Here is an 18,681-nt window from a genome sequence, read left to right as displayed (position 1 = left end):
ATTAGTTTAGATTTTGCTGAGGTAGCAGACAAATCAAAAATTTTTAGTGACGTTAGCAACAGTAGAGACTGGTACCATTGTTCCACATCTCTTCACTCTGGGTGTAGGCTGATAAAGCCACCAGCATCTCAATGTTGCTGACCTGTGATTGATGGATACAGAGTACTGCAAGGGTAACAACTAAATGGTCTTGTCCTCAAATGGACACATAGCACTTTCTCTGATAATTCATTGGTCATAATTAGTCACATGATCCTGCCCAACCAACAATGAATTTGCTTGGGAATGAATATGTATTGCTTATAATTTGTGTGTTCAAGATTAGAGAAAGGTCAGTTATTCAAAACTGACAATTTCACTAAATTTTCACCCTATTTTATGTTTCAGCACAACTCCTCACTCTAATGTGAGAGCTTCTGGTAGTTTCTGTATGAAAACTTGCTCCCTCCTTCTTGCTTCCCTCCTAGTTTCAGTTGCAGCTTCTCTTCCTCTTCAACAAAAGTGTTGATCTTTCTCCTTGGTCAGTGATGCTCATTCTACTCTTTTTTTCTTAGTGTTATATTTTTTCTTTTTTTAAATTTAATTTTTATTTTATATGATAGTTCATTTACAATGCTGTTTTAGTTTCAGGAATACAGCAAAGTGATCCAGTTATACCTATGTATTTATCTATTATTTTTCCATTTTTTTCCCTCTTCGGGTTGTTATATAATATTGAGCAGAGTTCCCTGTGCTATACAATAAGTCCTAGCTGGTTATCAATTTTAAAATAACTGTGTGTGTATGTCAATCCCAAACTCCCTAACTAACCCTTCCCCCACTACCCTTTTCCCCTGGTAACCATAAATTCATTCTCTAAGTCTGTGAGTCTGTTTCTGTTTTGTAAATAAGTTCATATGTACCACTTTTTTTAGACTCCACATGTATGATATCTTAAGATATTTGTCTTTCTCTGACTTCACTCAGTATGACTATCTCTAGGTCCATCCATGTTGCCCCAAATGGCTTTATTTCATTCTATTTAATGGCTGAGTAATACTCCATTGTGTGTATTTTGCTGATCCATTCATCTATCAACAGATACTTACATTGTTTCCATGTCTAGGCTATTGAAAACAGTGCTGCAGTGAACATTGGCATGCATGCATCCTTTCGGACCATGTTTTTCTCCAGATATATGCCCAGGAGTAGGATTGCAGGATCATACTGTAGCTCTCTTTTTAGTTTTTTAAGGAGCCTCTATACTATTCTCCAGAGTGGCTATACCAGTGTAAGAGCATTCCTTATTCCCCCTACAGTGTAAGAGCATTCCTTCTCTCCTCTCGCAATTATTGTGGATTTTTTGATGATAGCCATTCTTACTGGTGTGAGGTGATATCTTATTGTACTTTTGATTTATATTTCTCTAATAATTAGTGATGCTGAACAGTTTTTCATGTGCCCCTTGCCATTTGTATGGCTTCTTTGAAGAAATGTGTCTATTTAGATATTCTACCCTGTATTTGATTTGGTTCCTTGTGTTTATGATGTTAGCTGTGTAAGTTGTTTGTGAATTTTGGAGACTAACGCCCTGTCGGTCACATCATTTGCAAATATGTTCCCCCATTCCGCAGGTTGTCTTTTTGTTTTGTTTGTGGTTTTTTTGCTGTGCAAAGGCTTTTGCGTTTAATTTAGAGCCCTTTTGTTTATTTTTGTTTTTATCTCCATTACTCTGAGAGGCAGCTCATAAAAGATATTGCTGCAATTTAGGTCAGATGGTGTTCTGTCTATGTTTTCCTCTAAGAGTTTTATAGTATCCAGTCTCAGATTTAGGTCTTTAATCCACTTTGAGTTTATTTTTATGTATGGTGTTAGAGTGTTCTAATTGCATTTTTTTTTTACATGTAGCTATCCAGTTTTCCCAGCATCATTTATTGAAGAGACTGTCTTTCCTCTATTGTATAGTTGATTGGCACTTACAGTGCTTCCATATCTTGATCATTGTAAATACTACTGCTATGAATAGAGTGGTGCATATATCTCTTCCACTTAGTATTTTCGTTTTCTTCTGAAATACACCCAGGAGTGGAACTGCTAAGTTATAAGGTAGCTCCCTTTTCAATTGTTGGAGGATTCTCCATACTTTTTCCATACTGGCTGCACCAATTTGCATACTATCAAAAGGCTTCAGCACAAAAGTTCCCTTTTTACATATCCTTCCCAACACTTGTTATTTGTCGACTTTTTGATAATAGTTAAATTATGACAGGTAATATCTCATTGTAGTTTTGATTTGCATTTTCCTGATGATTAGTGATATTGAAAATCTTTTCATTTCATTTGGCTGATGATCATCTGTATGTCTTTGCAGGGAAAATATCTATTCAGATTCTCTACTTATTATTTAATCAGACTGTTTGTTTCCTTGATGTGGAGTTGAATGAGTTGTTTATGTATTTTGAATATTAACCCCATATAAGTCTCATCATTTAAAACTATATTTTCCCATTCAGTAGCTGGTCCTCTTGTTGATAGTTTACTTCACTGTGCAAAGGCATTACAGGTTGATGTAATCCTATTTATATTTGCTTTTGTTTCACCTGTGTGAAGAGACATAATCCCCAAAAAAGATAAATACTGTGAAGATTATTGTCAAAGAGTGCAAAAACATATTGCCAGTTTTCTTCTAGAAATTTTATGGTTTCATTTGAATTTATTTTATTCATAGTGTGACAGAGCAGTCCAGTTTGACTCTTTTAAGTGTGGCTGTCTAGTTTTCCCGTTGCCATTTGTTAAAGAGTCTCTTTTTTCCCCTGCTGTGATTTATGTCAGAGAGTGTTTTGCCTACGTTCTCCTCTAGGAGTTTTATAGAATCTGGTCTTACATTTAGCTCTCTAATCCATTTTGAGTTTATTTTGGTGTATGGTGTTAGGAAGTGTTCTAGTTTCATTCTTTTACAAGTGGCTGACCAGTTTTCCCAGCACCACTTGTTAAAGAGACTGTCTTTTCTCCATTTTATATTCTTGCCTTCTTTGTCAAAGATAAGGTGTCCATAGGTGCGTGGATTTATCTCTGGGCTTTCTATTTTGTTCCATTGATCTATATTTCTGTTTCCATATGTTCTTCCTTCTTTGTCATAGATTAGTTTTCTATATGAGTTCATTTCTGGAATCTCTATTTGATTCCATTAATCTATATGTGCTTTTTGTGTGTTCTACTATAGTTTTGATTACTGTAGCTTTGTATTACAGTTTGAAATCAGGAAGTCTGCTACCTCCACCTTGGTTTTTCCCTTCTCCAGATTGTTTTGGCTAGTCAGAGTCTTTTGTGTTTCCGTACTAATTTTGGAATTATTTTTCCTAGCATTGTGAAAAATGCCATTGGTATTTTGATAAGAATGCATTACCTGAGGTAGTATGGTCATTTTAACAATATTCTTGCAATCCATGAATATAATATATTTTTTCCATTTTTATTTTATACTCAATTTCTTTCATTTATGTATTAGAGCTTTTGGAATACAAGAATTCTACCCCCTTACTTAGATTAAGTCCTAGGTTCTTTATGATGTCATGGTAAATAGTATTATTTTCTTTCTTTTTATTTATTTTTAATATTTATCCACATTTTATTGTAATAGAAATAAGTTCTGGTTAATTCTGTCATTCACTAAACTTCAGAATTTTATTTGTTTCTGAAACATCATATGCAATAGTAATTTAATATGAAAATTACAAAAATGCTAATTTGAAGATTATAAATTAGGGTAGAATAGCATTTGGTCAGATGAGAACACATACATGTTAGAATTCAGTAAGATCTGATCTATTGAGTGGTTGAACATTGTTCTTCATGACTCTTTTAATTATAATTCTGAATCTACTACATAGACTGTACTACTGTGGAAGGACTTGTTAAATGTTTGATAAAGGTAAAAAATTATAAAATACTAATGAAAGAAATAAAAAATGACCTAAACAGATAGAGAGATAGTCCATGTTCCTGGGTAGGAAGAATCAATATTGTGAAAATGACTATACTACCAAATGCAATCTACAGATTCAATGCAATCCCTATCAAGTGACCAATGGCATTTTTCACAGAGCTAGAACAAAAAATTTCACAATTCATTTGGAAACACAAAAGACCCTGAATAGCCAGTCGAGAAAACAATGGAGCTGGAGGAATCAACCTTCCTGACTTCAGATTATACTACAAAGCTACAGTCATTAAGACAACATGGTACTGGCACAAAAAAAAAAATAGACTAATGGAACAAGACGGAAAGCCCAGAAATAAACCCATGCATCTTGGGTACTGTGGGTACCTTATTTTGACAAAGGAGGCAAGAATATGCAATGGGGCAAAGAGAGCCTCTTCAATAAATGGTGCTGGGAAAGCTGGACAGTTACATGTAAAAGAATGAAATTAGAACACTTCCTAACACAATACACGGAGATAAACTCAAAATGGATTAAAGACCTAAATGTAAAACCAGAAACTATAAAACTCCTAGAGGAAAACATAGGCAGAACACTCGACATAAAACAAAGAAAGATCCTCTATGACCCACCTCCTAGAGTAATGGAATTAAAAACCAAGTAAATAAGTGGGACCTGATTAAACTTAAAAGCTTTTGCACAGCAAAGGAAACTAAAAGCAAGGTGAAAAGACAACCCTCAGAATGGGAGAAAATCATAGCAAATGAAACAACTGACAAAAGATTAATTTCCAAAATATACAAGCAGCTCATACAATTCAATGCCAGAAAAACAAATAACCCAATCAAAGAGTGGGGAAAAGACCTAAACAGATATTTCTCCAAAGACATATAGATTGCTAACAAACAAATGAAAAGATGCCTCCCATCACTCAATAGAGAAATGCAAATGAAAACCACAATGAGATATCACCTCACACAAGTCAGAATAAGTAAGTAAGTGTTAGTCGCTCAGTTGTGCCTGACTCTGCAACACCATGAACTGCAGCCCACCAGGCTCCTCTGTCCATGAGATTATCCAGGCAAGGATACTAGAGTGGGTTGCCATTTCTTCTCCAGGGGATCTTCCCAACCCAGGGATCAAAACCGGGTCTTGGGCAGTACAGGCAGATTCTTTACTGACTGAGCTGCAAGGGAAGTCCCAAGTCAGAATGGACATCATCAAAAAGTCTACAAACAATAAATGCTGGAAAAGGTGTGTAGAAAAGGGAACACTCTTGAACTGTTGGTAGGAATGTAAATTGACACAGCCACTATGGAAGACGGTATAGAGATTCCTTTAAAAGCTAGGAATAACGCCACTATATGACCCAGCAATCCCACTCCTAGGCATATACCCTGAGGAAACCAAAATTGAAAAAGATACATGTATCCCATTGTTCACTGCAGCACTATTTACAATAGCTAGAACATGGAAACAACCTAGATGTCTATCAAGGGATGGATGGATAAAGAAGTTATGGTACATATACACAATGGAATATTACTCAGCCATAAAAAGGAACACATTTGAGTCAGTTCTGATGAGGTGGATGAACCTATTATACAGAGTGAAGTGAGTCAGAAAGAGAAAGATAAATATCATATTCAAATGCACATATCTAGAATCTAGAAAAATGGTACTAAAGTATGTATTTACAGGGCAGCAATGGAGAAACAGGCATAGAGAATAGACTTATGGACATGAGGAAAGGGGAGGAGAGGTTGAGATGTATGGAAAGAGTAACTTGGAAACTTACATTACCATATGTAAAATAGATAGCCATGGGGAATTTGCTGTATGGCTCAGAAAACTCAAACAGGGGCTCTCTATCAATCTAGAGGAGAGGGATGGGGACGGATATGGGAGGGAGGTTCAAAAGGAAGGGGATATATATTTACCTATGGCTGATTCATGTTGAGGTTTGACAGAAAACAACAAAATTATGTAAAGCAATTATCCCTCAATAAAAATTTTTTAAAATGACTGAAATATATTTTTAATCACTACAAATTTTCACATTCTAGATTTCACTTTCCACGTTCTTTTTTAATCTTCATACATACATGTGTGAATTTTATATCCTATAATTTTAGACTACTCTAAATTTAGACTACTCTAAAATTATAATTTTAAAGTATAATTTGCAATTTCTAATTTTTTGTGTGTATAGTTGATTTACAATGTGGTATTAGTTTCATGTGTACCACTAAGTGATTCAGTTATTCATGTATATATATCCTATATATATATATATAATATATATATACTTTTTCAGATCTTTTCCCATGTAGATGACTACAGAGTATTGAATTTATTTCCCAGTGCTATACTTAGAACCCTTTTGATTATCTGTTTCATATATAGTTGTGTACATATGTTAATCCCAAAATCCTAATTTATCACTTCCTGACATGTTTCCTCTTTGGTAACTATAAGATTTTTTTAAAAGTCTGTGAGTCTATTTATACTTTGTAAGTGAGTACCTTGGTATCATTTTTTATATACCACATATAAGCTATATCATATATTTGTCTTTCTCTGACCTACTTCACTTAGTATAATAATCTCTATGTCCATCCATGTTGCTACAAATAGCATTATTTCATTTTTTTATGACTGTGAAGTAATCCACTGTATATATGTACCACATCTTCTTTAGCCAGTCCTCTGTCTATGGACTTTTAGATTGTTTTTAGGTCTAGGCTACTATCAATAGCACTGCAGTGAATACTGAAGTGCATTCATCTTTTTGAACTATGATTTTTTCTAGATATATGCCCAGAAGTGGGATAGTTGATCATGTGATAGTTCCATTTTTAGCTTTTTAAAAGAACCTCCATATTGTTCTCCATAGTGGTTTACCAACTTACATTCCCATCAACAGTGTAAGAGGAGTCTCTCTCCACACCCTCTCCAGCGTTTATTGTTTGTAGACATTTTGGTGACAGCCATACAGACTGGTATGAGGTGATATTTCTTTGTAGTTTTTTTGCATTTCTCTAATAATCAGTGATGCTGCCCATCTTTTCATGAGTGTCTTGGTACATCTGTATGTCTGTCACTGCTTTTTGAATGACTTTTTAAAATTGTCTGTGAAAGTGAAATCGCTCAGTTGTGTCTGACTCTTTGTGACCCCATGGGCTGTAGGCTACAGGCTCCTTAGTCCATGGAATTTTCCAGGCAAGAGTACTGGAGTGGGTTGCCATTTCCTTCTCCAGGGGATCTTCCCAACCCAGGGATTGAACCCAGGTCTCCCGCACTACAGGCAAACGCTTTACTGTCTGAGCCACCAGGGAAGCCCAGTATCTTCTCTTTGTTTTTCTAAAGTGTAATGAAAATACATCTAGGTTTGAGCCATTTAAAGTGATGAGTATTTGATAAACTCTTCATTCTAAAAATGTATCTCCTATCAAATTTGTTTTTCTCCTCTCATTTGTGTGAATTTCCAAATACTAGAATTATAACGGATAAATACTGGGGTTACCAATATCCACAGACAAAGCTTGGATTTCCCACTCCCACCACCCCAGCTTATAGATAAGATGACAGGCAAAATAAGAAAAGATTAGATTTTGCTGAGATAGCAAGCAAGCAAATAATCTTAGTGACTTTAAGATAGAGACTGAGATCTTTGTCCACATATCTTCACTCTAGGTGCAGGCTGATAAAGCCACCAACATCAAATGTCTCTCTTCTGTAATTGACGGACAGAGAGTCTGGAAGGGCGGTAATTATGATCCAGCCTGCCAAAGTACACATGTCATTTTTCTGATTGTTCATATGTCATAACCAATCACATGGTCCTGTGCAAACGTATGGACCAGTTGGGAGTGAACATGGATTGCTGGTGATTTGAGTGTTCAACCTTGAAGAAAGACGAATGAGCTAAGGACGGTTATTCCATACTGACACTTCCAGTGAACTTCAGCTGTTTTTCATTTCCATGCTTTAGCATACCGCCTCACTGTCAGGTGAGAGTTCTGGAGAGATTCTCCGTGAAAACTTGGTCCTTCCTTCTTTCTTCTAGCCTATGCTCGGTTACATCTTCTATTCTACTTCAACAGAAGTGTTGATATTTCTTACTGGTCAGTAGAGGAGCCTGGTAGGCTATAGTCCAAGGGGTCACAAAGAGACACGACTGAGTGACTTCATTATGTATTATCTGGCATCTCAATCTGAAGCTGAATAGCAATTCTACACACACACACACACACACACCACACACACACACACACCACACACACACACACCACACACACACACACCACACACACACACACACACACACACACCACACAGGCCGCTCCGTTCAGCCTCAGGTTTTATTCTTTCACTGAAACACACTTAAATGTATGAGAAAAAATACATACAATGCTTTATGATCACCTCTTTTTACACATCAAAATTATATTATGAATCTGTTCTTACTAGATTTATGGGACCAATATCAGGTTTTTAATTGCTGTCACAGTGAGATTACAAAAATAACCTGCTCTTGTTTGGAAGAGCTCAGAATTCATCAGGGAAGGATGAGAAATAAACACAAATATACAGTGTTATTATTTTAAAATAGCAAAACAACTAGGAAATTAGAGAATATATATATAAATTCCTTTTCCTGTTAAATGAATGAGAGGCTGCATAGGAGAAGTAATATTTGAAATGAATATTCCTCCCCTTCTTTTCCCACCCAGTCCTTTACTTCTCTTTCGTATTCTGGATTTTTCCACTGCTATAAGTTCATTTAAGCCAAGTATGGGACACATTCAATTTCTTCATAGGAATTTATGAAAAATCCTACTCAGTATTTAGTGTTTACTTATTTAATCTAAGACCTCAGATATAGCTTCTCTATAAATTTACCTAAACAATGAGAAATTACGAACATACCTGTGAAAATGAGCACCTTTCTTTAAAGCATCCATTAGATCCTTTAAAATTCTACCTTTGTAAGAAATTTAAATAAATAAGATTGGCACAAACTATAGTTTAAAGTGAAAGCATTCATTACAATAAATACATGCTTATGGCCAAATATTCTTTTTATTTGCCTGGCTTTCCACATGCAAATTGATGACCTCAAGTGGTATTTATAAATGGACCCCTATTTATAATATAAAAAATATATTTTATAAAATATATATATTTTCCCTATGCATTTTCCCACTGACTCTTATACTACAGCTACATGATACCTTGTTATCTCTTGGGCACATATAACAAAACCTTGCCAATTGAACTCACGGTTTCTCCTCCAATCCCTCTCTTGACTTGCCTTACTTAGGGAATGGTTCCATCATGTGTCTAGAATCATGGTTCAACTTAGTCCATTTGTTTCCATTAGGGTTCTTTTGCTTCAAGAAACAAAGGCTGACTAAAATCTGATGAATTCTTTAATTATTATTTAATCAGTGTCTTTTTAACACACTGGTGAGAGAGGAGTTCACCAGTCTTGAGTTATAGGGATGTCTGTACACAACCTCCAACCCTGGGCAGATGAGACTGACAGCAGTTCACTTGATTAGTCACATATACCCACAGCCTGGGTTAGGAGGACACAGTACACACTGGGAGTCCACCTGGGGATTACACTTGAAAATACAGTGTACCGCCAGACATTAGAGAAGGTTTTGGGGTATCAGGAAGATAAAATCTCTATATCCAATAGCAAATGTGATTGGCTTCCTTGAAAAATTCCATGTGCTAACAGTGAACTGAAACTTGTTACAAAGGTATCTGCAGAAACTGTTCCTTTTACATGTGATAAAGAGACATCTTATCCACAGGAGTAGAGTTGTGAGAAGTTCCATTGGGCCGTTCCAGTTTCAAAGGTCAACCTGGCACTTAATATTCAGACAATTTTAGTTAGGCCTTACACACCTATTGTGTGTTCTTTTTTCTTCCAGTAATATTGAGATATAATTGACATAGAATTTGTATAAGTTTTATAAGTTTATGATGTATAGCTTAATGATCTGACTTACATATGTTATGAAGTGATAGTCACAGTAAGTTTAGTGAATATTCATCACCTTGTATAGATACAAAATTAAAGAAATTCAAGGAAAAAAGATTTATTTGCCTAATGAGAGCCCTAGGATCTACTCTCTTAAAAATATTCATATGTAATATAGGGCAGTATTAGTTATATTTATCATGTTGTATTAATAGATTACATGCTTGGGACTTATGTGTCTTATAACAGGAAGTTTGCACATTTTGACTTCCTTCAGCCAATTCCTACCCACACCTCCTTTCTGATAACTGCAAATCTAATCTCTTTTTCCCATGAGATTGTTTGTTCATTTATTTTTGAAGTATACTTGATCTTCACACTGTGGTAATTCCTGATACAGAACATAGTGATTTAATATTTCTGTATCTTGCAAAATGATCACCACAATAAGTCTCATTATGATACATCACCATATAAATCTGTTTTATAGTTTACCTGTATTCCCATCACTGTACATTTCATACCTGTAACTCATTTATTTTGCAATTGGAATTTTGTACCTCTTAATATTTACCTACTTCTTTCCCTTCCATACCAGCCTCTCCTCTGTTTGTTCTCTTTATGATTGTTTCTGATTTATATTTATTCATTTATTTTGCTGATTTATATTTCACATATAAGTGAAATCACACTATTTGTCTCTCTTTGACTTTTTTCACTTAATAGCATACACTATAGATTCATCCATGTTTTTATGAATGGCAAGCTTTCATTCTTTTTCATGGCTAAGTATATTATCTTTACCCATTCATTTGTTGATGGGCACTTAGGTTGCTTCCGTATCTTGACAATTGTAAATAAGGCTGCAATGAACATAGGGGTGCATATATCTTTCCTCCTCAGTGTTTTGGCTTTCTTCTGATACAGCCAGGAGAGGAATTTCCTATGTTTATATGCAGTTCCCTTTTTAATTGTTTGAGTAATCTCCCTACTATTTTCCATATTGGCTGCATCAATTTACATACCCCCCAATCCTCCAGCACAGAGGTTTCCTTTCTTCATATCCTTACCAACACTTGCTATTTGTTGCCTTTTTGATAATAGTTATTCTGACAGGTATGAAGTGATATTTCATTGTGGTTTTGATTTGCATCTTCCTGATAATTAGTGATGTTGAAAATCTTTTCATTTGACTGATGACCATTTTTGTCAGAAAAATGTCTATTCAGATTCTATACCCATTTTTTTAAATCAGGTGTTTTGTTTCACTACTGTGGAGTTGAAAGAGTTGTTTGTATATTTTGTGTATTAACCTCATATAAGTCACATCACTTAAAAATATTTTCTCCCAATCAGTGACTGGTCCTTTTCTTTTATCAACAGTTTAGTTCTCTGTGCAAAGGCCTTATAATTTGATGCAATCCTGTTTGCTTATTTTTGCTCTTGTTTCAACTGTGCAAGGAGACACAGCAAAAAAACAAATAAAAATATTGTGAGAACCAGTATCAAAATATGTATTGACAGTTTTCTTCTAGAAGATTAATGGCTTCATTCTGCATTTAGTTTTGTCATAGTGTGATAGAGCAGTCCAGTCTGACTCTTTTGCATGTAGCTCTCCAGTTTTCCCACTGCCATTGGCTGAAGAGTCTGTTTTCTCCCCATTGTATATTCTTGCCTTCTTTGTCATAGATTAATTTTCTATATAAGTGTGAGTTAATTTCTATATTTACTATTTTGTCCTATTAATCTATGTGTTTGATTTTCATGCCCAGCACTGTTTTGTTTACTCTATTTTTGCATTATAGTTTGAAATCATGGAGTGTAGTACTTCCAACTTTGATTTACTTCTCAAAATTGTATTGTTTTCTCTTTTGTGTTTCCAAACAATTTTGGAATTCTTTGAAAAATGCCCTGATATTTTGATAGGCATTTTATTGAATCTGTACATTGCTTTGGGGAGCATGGTCATTTAAACGATATTCTTCCAATTTAGGAACAGAGTTTATTTTTCCACGTTTGTGTCGTATAGAATTCCTTTCATTAGCTTTCTAGAGTTCTTGGAATACAAGTCTTTAACCTCTTTGGTTTGATTATCCCTAGGTGTTTTTTTCGTTTGTTTTAGTCTGATGGTACAAGGGATTGTTTCCTTAATTTTTCTTTCTTTTTTTAAAATTTTAACTTATAACCCTCATTTAATAATAGAATAAGCTTGAACGAAATTCTGGGTGATTATGTCATTCAGTAAACTTTGGAATTTTCTTTATTCTACACTGAATAAAGGACATCATTTACAATAGTAATGGAAAACTTTTTCTATTATTTAATTTTCATTTTATATAAAAATGAATTTATATATATATTTCATTTGTCTTTTTCTTTAATACTTTATATTAAAGTATAGTTGATTTACCTTATGATATTAGTTTCAGATATATAGTTAAGTATTCAGTTACACAAATACATGCATTCATTCTTTTTAGATTCTTTTCCCATATAGTTTACTTAAGAAAATTGAGTAGAGTTTCTTGTACTGTACAGTAGATCCTTGTTGATTATATATTTCATATACAGTAGTCTTTATATGTTTATACCAATCTCCTAATTTATCCCTCTCTCTCCTCCAGGCTTCCCCTTTGGTAACCGTAGATTGTTTTTAATGTCTGAGTCTGTTTCTGTTTTGTAAATAAGTTCATTTGCATCTTTTCTTTTAAGATTCACATATAAGTGATGTCATGTGATATTTATCTTTCTGTGTCTTACTGACTTCATTTAGTATGATCATCGTTAAGTCCATCCATGTTGATACAAATGACACTATTTCATTCTTTAATATGCTGAGTAATTGTCCTTCGAATATATGTACCATATCTTCTTTATCCAGCCCTCTGTCGATGGACTTTTAGGTTGCTTCCAGGTCTTGACTATTGTCAATGGTGTTACAGCAAACATTGGAGTGTATGTATCTTTTCAAATGATGTTTTTCTCCTAATATATGGCCAGGAGTGAGATTACTGGATCAAGCTGAAACTCCAATACTTTGGCCACCTCATGCGATGAATTGACTCACTGGAAAAGACTATGATGCTGGGAGGGATTGGGGGCGGGAGGAGAAGGGGACAACAGAGAATGAGATGGCTGGATGGCATCACTGACTCGACGGACATGAGTTTGAGTGAACTCTGGGAGTTGGTGATGGACAGGGAGGCCTGGCATGCTGTGATTCATGGGGTTGCAAACAGTCGGACACAACTGAGTGACTGAACTGAACTGATGGCAGCTCTATTTCTTAAGGAAACTCCACACTGTCCTTTATACTGACTATTCCACTTCACATTCCCATCAACAGTATAGGAGGGTTCATTTTCTCCACACGCTTTCCAGAATTTATTGTTTGTAGACATTTTCATGATAGCCATCCTGACCAGTGTGATATAATACCACATTGTATTTTGGATTTGCATTTCTCTAATAATTAGCAAAGTTGATCATCTTTTCATATGCCTCCTGGTCATCTATGTCTCTCATTGCTTTCTGACTAGCTTTTTAACAAATGTCTTTAGAAGCTTTTAATATCTTCTCCTTTGTTTTTCTGAAGTTTAATGAAAATATGTCTAAATGTGAGCCTCTTCAAATTACAGTGATGATCATTTGATGAACTTTCATTTCATTTTATTTTATTTTTATACTGCAAAAACTTTATTGTTTCCATTTGGTCCAAGGCTTGAGAGAGGGCTCCAGGGTGTTAAAAAGCTGCCGAGTGGCTGCAAAGAGAGGCTTCAGGCAGCCCTGATGTTAGGTGGGTTCTTCAAAGATCACTGGTCTCCAGAAGCTCCTAGTCGTGCTTTGAGGGTGAGCCTTTCGAAGAGATACTCGCCCAACCCAGCCTGGGGACCAGCCAGCCTGCGGAGGTTGGTCAGGTGGTCACCCATCTTCTTGATGAGTTTCACTTCCTCATCTAGGAAGTGGTTCTCCAGGAAGTCACAGATGTGGGGGTCTCCACAGGCAGAAGTCAGGCCATGCAGATCCAACAGGGTTTGATTCAGGTTCTTCTCTACTAGAAGGGCGGCTTCCATAGCATCCTGGGTTTTACCCCCCTCATCTTGAAATGGCTTCTGCACGTCCAGGAAGAGGGCGCAGCTGCCACGCTGGTTTTGCAATTTCAAGAGATGCTCCACGCCCTCGCACTTCTCCTTGGCCAATTCACGAATAAAGTAACCCACACCCTCCAGGGTCACATCGTCGCGGTCGAAATAGAAGCCCAGAGAGAGGTAGGTGTAGGAGGCCCGCAGTTGCATGTTAACCAGGTGGTTGAAGGCGGCCTCCACCTCGGAAGAATAATTCTGAAGAATCTGGGAGCTCATGATTGGTTGGTAATAAGGAGTTAAAAAATGCTGGCTGGTCCCTGCGATCACGGACAGTTGAGTGGCTGACTCCTGAGGTTGTGACTGGAAAAAAGGTTGGAGGGTGGTCGGAGGCTGGAGCAAGGGGCGTCCCTGGGTCTGTTCCATCCAAGCACTGTTGAAGCAAGAGACAGATCCGCGGGGCGCTGAGCGCACTTCCTGAACTTTCATTTTAAAAGCTGTGTTTCATGTCAAGTCTGTTTTTCTCCTAGCCATCATGTTTCTGTATTTTGTGTGAACCTCCAAATAATAGAATGCTGCTGCTGCTGCTAAGTCACTTCAGTAGTGTCCGACTCTGTGCGACCCCATAGACGGCAGCCCACCAGGCTCCCCCATCCCTGGGATTCTCCAGGCAAGAACACTGCAGTGGGTTGCCATTTCCTTCTCCAATGTGTGAAAGTGAAAAGTGAAAGTGAAGTCGCTCAGTCGTGTCCCACCCTTAGCGACCCCATGGACTGCAGCCCACCAGGCTCCTCCGTCCATGGGATTTTCTAGGCAATAGTACTGGAGTGGGGTGCCATTTCCTTCTCCGAATAAAAAGGGGTAAATTCTGTGGTACAAATGTGCAACCTAGACAATTGTATTTTCCACTCCCCCTCCAAATTTTGCATAAAATGACAGGCAAAACAGGAGTAGATTAGACGTTGCTAAGATAACAAGGCAAAAAACTTAATCACTTTAACAATAGTAGAGACTGGGTTCTCTTTTCTTCATCTCTTCACTCTGGGGTTAGGCTGATAAAGTCACCAATATCTCAGTGTTGCTGGCCTGTAACTGATAGAAGAGCTCTGGAAGGGTAATAGTTAAGTGATTTAGCCAACAAAAGACACAGGATATTTCTTTTGATTGTTCCTTCATCATAACTAATCACATGGTCCTGTACAAGCAACAGGACCATTTTAATTCCTTGTGATTGGTGTGTTCAAGTTCAGAGAAAGGTGAATTGTCATCAAAGGACAGTTACTCTGTACTAACACTTCAGCCCTATTTGTCATTTCTTTGCTCTAAGCATACATCCTCACTCTGAGATGACAGCTTCTGACAGTTTCTTTGTGAAGACTTGCTCCTTCTTTCTTCCTTCTAGCCTATGCTTGGTAGCGCCTTCTCCTTCTTTTCATCAAAAGTTGAACTTTCACATTGATCAGTCAGCTGTTCTTGGGGTTCTACTGTTTTCTTCCTCATAATTCATTCCATCTATTCCAGAGGAATCTGACAGAGAAGGGATACAAACTCTATGGATGAATTGACATCTTAAACTGGATTCAGAATAGTTTTTTCCCCCCATTTATTTTTTTTTTATTTTTTTTTATTTATAATTAATTTATTTTTTATTGGAGGCAAATTATTTTACAATATTATATTGGTTGGTTTTGCCATACATTGACATGAATTCGCCCCGGGTTTACATAAGTTCCCCCTCCTGAACCCCCCTCCCACCTCCCTCCTCCCTTTATCCTCCCTCTGGGTCATCCCCGCATGCCAGCCCCGAGCATCCTATAACATGCATGACCCTGAACTAGTGATTCGTTTCACATATGACAACATACGTGTTTCAGTGCCATTGTCCCAAATCATCCCACCCTCCCCCTCTCCCATAGAGTCCCAAAGACTGTTCTATACATCTGTGTCTCTTTTGCTGTCTCGTATACAGGGTTATCATTTGCATCTTTCTAAATTCCATCCCCCCATTTAGATTTGTGTTTTATTCTTTCTCTGAGACACACACACACACGGAAAAATATGAGTGCTTTGAGATAACCTCTTTTTATATATCAAAAGTATATTATAGATATGTTCTTACTAGATTTATTGGACAAGTATCAGACTTTTAATCTTCCTGTCAGAGTGGGATTACAAAGATAACTGGCCCTTACTTTGTGGATGCTCAGGACTTATCAGGGTGTCAGGGTGGGAAGATACATAAGTAAAAATATAGAGTCTTTTTTTTTTTAACAAAACAACTAGGGAATTACAGAAGACAAATAAATTAGTTTCACCTGTTAAATGCAAGAAACATGTACAGAGGAGAAGGAGTATTTGAAATGAATGTTCCTCATCTTCTTTACTCACCCAGGCATTTATTTCTCTTTCCATATTCTAGATTTTGGTGTGTTTTTTTTTCTGTCTCATAAATTTATTTAAGCTAAGTGTGAAACACATTCAGTTCCTTTATCAGAATTTGAGAATATTCCTACTAAATATTTACATTGTGTTTCAACTATGATCCAAGACCTCAGACATAGATTTGTTGTCAAACTTAATTAAAATGCAAGAAATTATTTGCAAATTAACACCTTTCTTTGAAACATTTGTTATATGCTTTCAAAATCTAAAATTTTAACAAATTTTTATATATAAGATTTCCACAAAAGAAAGTTCAGTCAAATGATTCATTAGAATAAATACATGTTTTATTGCCAAATTTTCTTTTTATTTGCCTGAACTTCCACATCAAAACTGGTGACTTCAAATGCTGTTCACATACTGACACTCCACATATGTCTACTTTCCTATGAATTTTCCTGCTGGAATGTAGACTCATATCCTACAGCTAACATATACTTGGTTCATTATGTTTCGGTTAGTTGCATTAGTTTCAGTTAGGGTTCATTAGACTCATAAAACAAAAATTTAAAGTATTTATAATTGTATCTTGTGGTTATTGTAATTGTTGCTTTTTACCACACTGATGAGATGAATTCCCATGCTAGAGTTTTAGGGGTGTCTGTACACGACATCCAATTCTGGGCTGATGAGACTGACAGCAGTTGGGTAATCACATACACCCACAGCCTGGGGTAGGAGGACTCGGCACTCACTAAAAGTGCACCTGAGGGCTGCCCTTGAGAACCGCATGAACCACCAGGCACTGGGGGAGGCTTTGGAGTATCAGGAGAGTAAAACGTCCTCTGGGTTCATTGAGTGATTATGATTGGCTTCCTTGAATAATTCCATGTATTAACAGGAAACCGAAACTTGTGACAAAGTTATAAGCATAAACTGTCCCTGGCATAGTTGATAAAGAAATATCTTGTTTACAGGAACATAGTGGGAAAGGGAACTTGCAATTGGGCCATCCCAGTTTCAGATGTCAATGGAGTCCTTGATATTCAGACAATTGTAGTTAGGCCCTACACAAATATTAAGAGTTGTGCTCTTTTTTCTTCCAGTTGTATTGAGATATAATTGACACATAGTTTGTATAAATTTAAGGTATACAGCTTAAGGATTTGACTTACATACATCAAGAAGCGATTATCACAGTAAGTTTAGTGAATATCATCTCATAGATACAGGTAAAGAAGAATAAAGTTTCTTTGGTTGATGAAAGGCCTTAGGATTCACTCTTAATAACATTCGTATATAACACAGGGCAGTGTTATTCTTATCATTTTGTAGGACTTAAGTGTCTTATTACTGGAAATTTGTACATTTTGACTGCCTTCATCCAATTCCTTCCAAAGTCCCCCTTTCTGGTAAACACAAATCTGATCACTTTTTCTAGGATCAGATATATGTTTGTTCAGACATTTTTGGAACATAGTTGGCCTACAACATTGTGTTAGTTCCAAATACTGAATATATGATTTGATATTTTTATGCATTTCAGAATGATCACTGCAGTAAGTCTAGTTATACATGTGTGTGCTGCTGTGCTCAGTCATGTCCGACTCTTTGCAACCCCATGGACTGTGGCCCATCAGGCTTTTTTGTCCACGGAATTTCCCAGACAAGAATACCAGAGTGGGTTGCCATTTCCTGCTCCAGTGGAGCTTCTCAACTCAAGGATCAAACCTGTGTTTCTAGTGTCTCCTGCATTGGCAGACAGATTCTTTACCACTTTACCGCCTGGGGAGGCCTTCAGTTCAGTTCAGTCCAGTCACTCAGTCGTGTCCGACTCTTTGAGACCCCATGAATCACAGCACGCCAGGCATCCCTGTCCAACACCAACTCCCAGAGTTCACTCAGACTCATGTCCACAGAGTCGGTGATGCCATCCAGCCATCTCACTCTCTGTTGTCCCCTTCTCCTCCCGCCCCTAATCTTTCCCAGCATCAGAGTCTTTTCCAGTGAGTCAACTCTTCGCATGAGGTGGCCAAACTATTGGAGTTTCAGCTTTAGCATCAGTCCCTCCAATGAACACCCAGGATTGATCTCCTTTAGAATGGACTGGTTGGATCTCCTTGCAGTCCAAGGGACTCTCAAGAGTCTTCTCCAACACCACAGTTCAAAAGCATCAATTCTTCGGCGATCAGCTTTCTTCACAGTCCAACTCTCACACCCATACATGACCATGGGAAAAACCAAAGCTTTGACTAGACGGACCTTTGTTGGCAAAGTAATGTCTCTGCTTTTTAATATA

General features: G+C 36.8%; 1 pseudogene; it reads right to left on the bottom strand.

Annotated features, from left to right (window-relative positions):
• Positions 1–13,730: 13,730 nt before the first annotated feature.
• LOC129552055 (ferritin light chain pseudogene) lies at positions 13,731–14,279 on the bottom strand (annotated as a pseudogene).
• Positions 14,280–18,681: the final 4,402 nt, after the last annotated feature.

The sequence above is a fragment of the Moschus berezovskii genome, chromosome 3 (assembly GCF_049115385.1).
Source record: "Moschus berezovskii isolate FMDL1 chromosome 3, NW_MosBer_1.0, whole genome shotgun sequence".
Lineage (NCBI taxonomy): Eukaryota > Metazoa > Chordata > Mammalia > Artiodactyla > Moschidae > Moschus > Moschus berezovskii.
The sequence above is the reverse complement of the archived record's forward strand: the minus strand, read 5'-3'. Positions and strand labels throughout refer to the sequence as shown.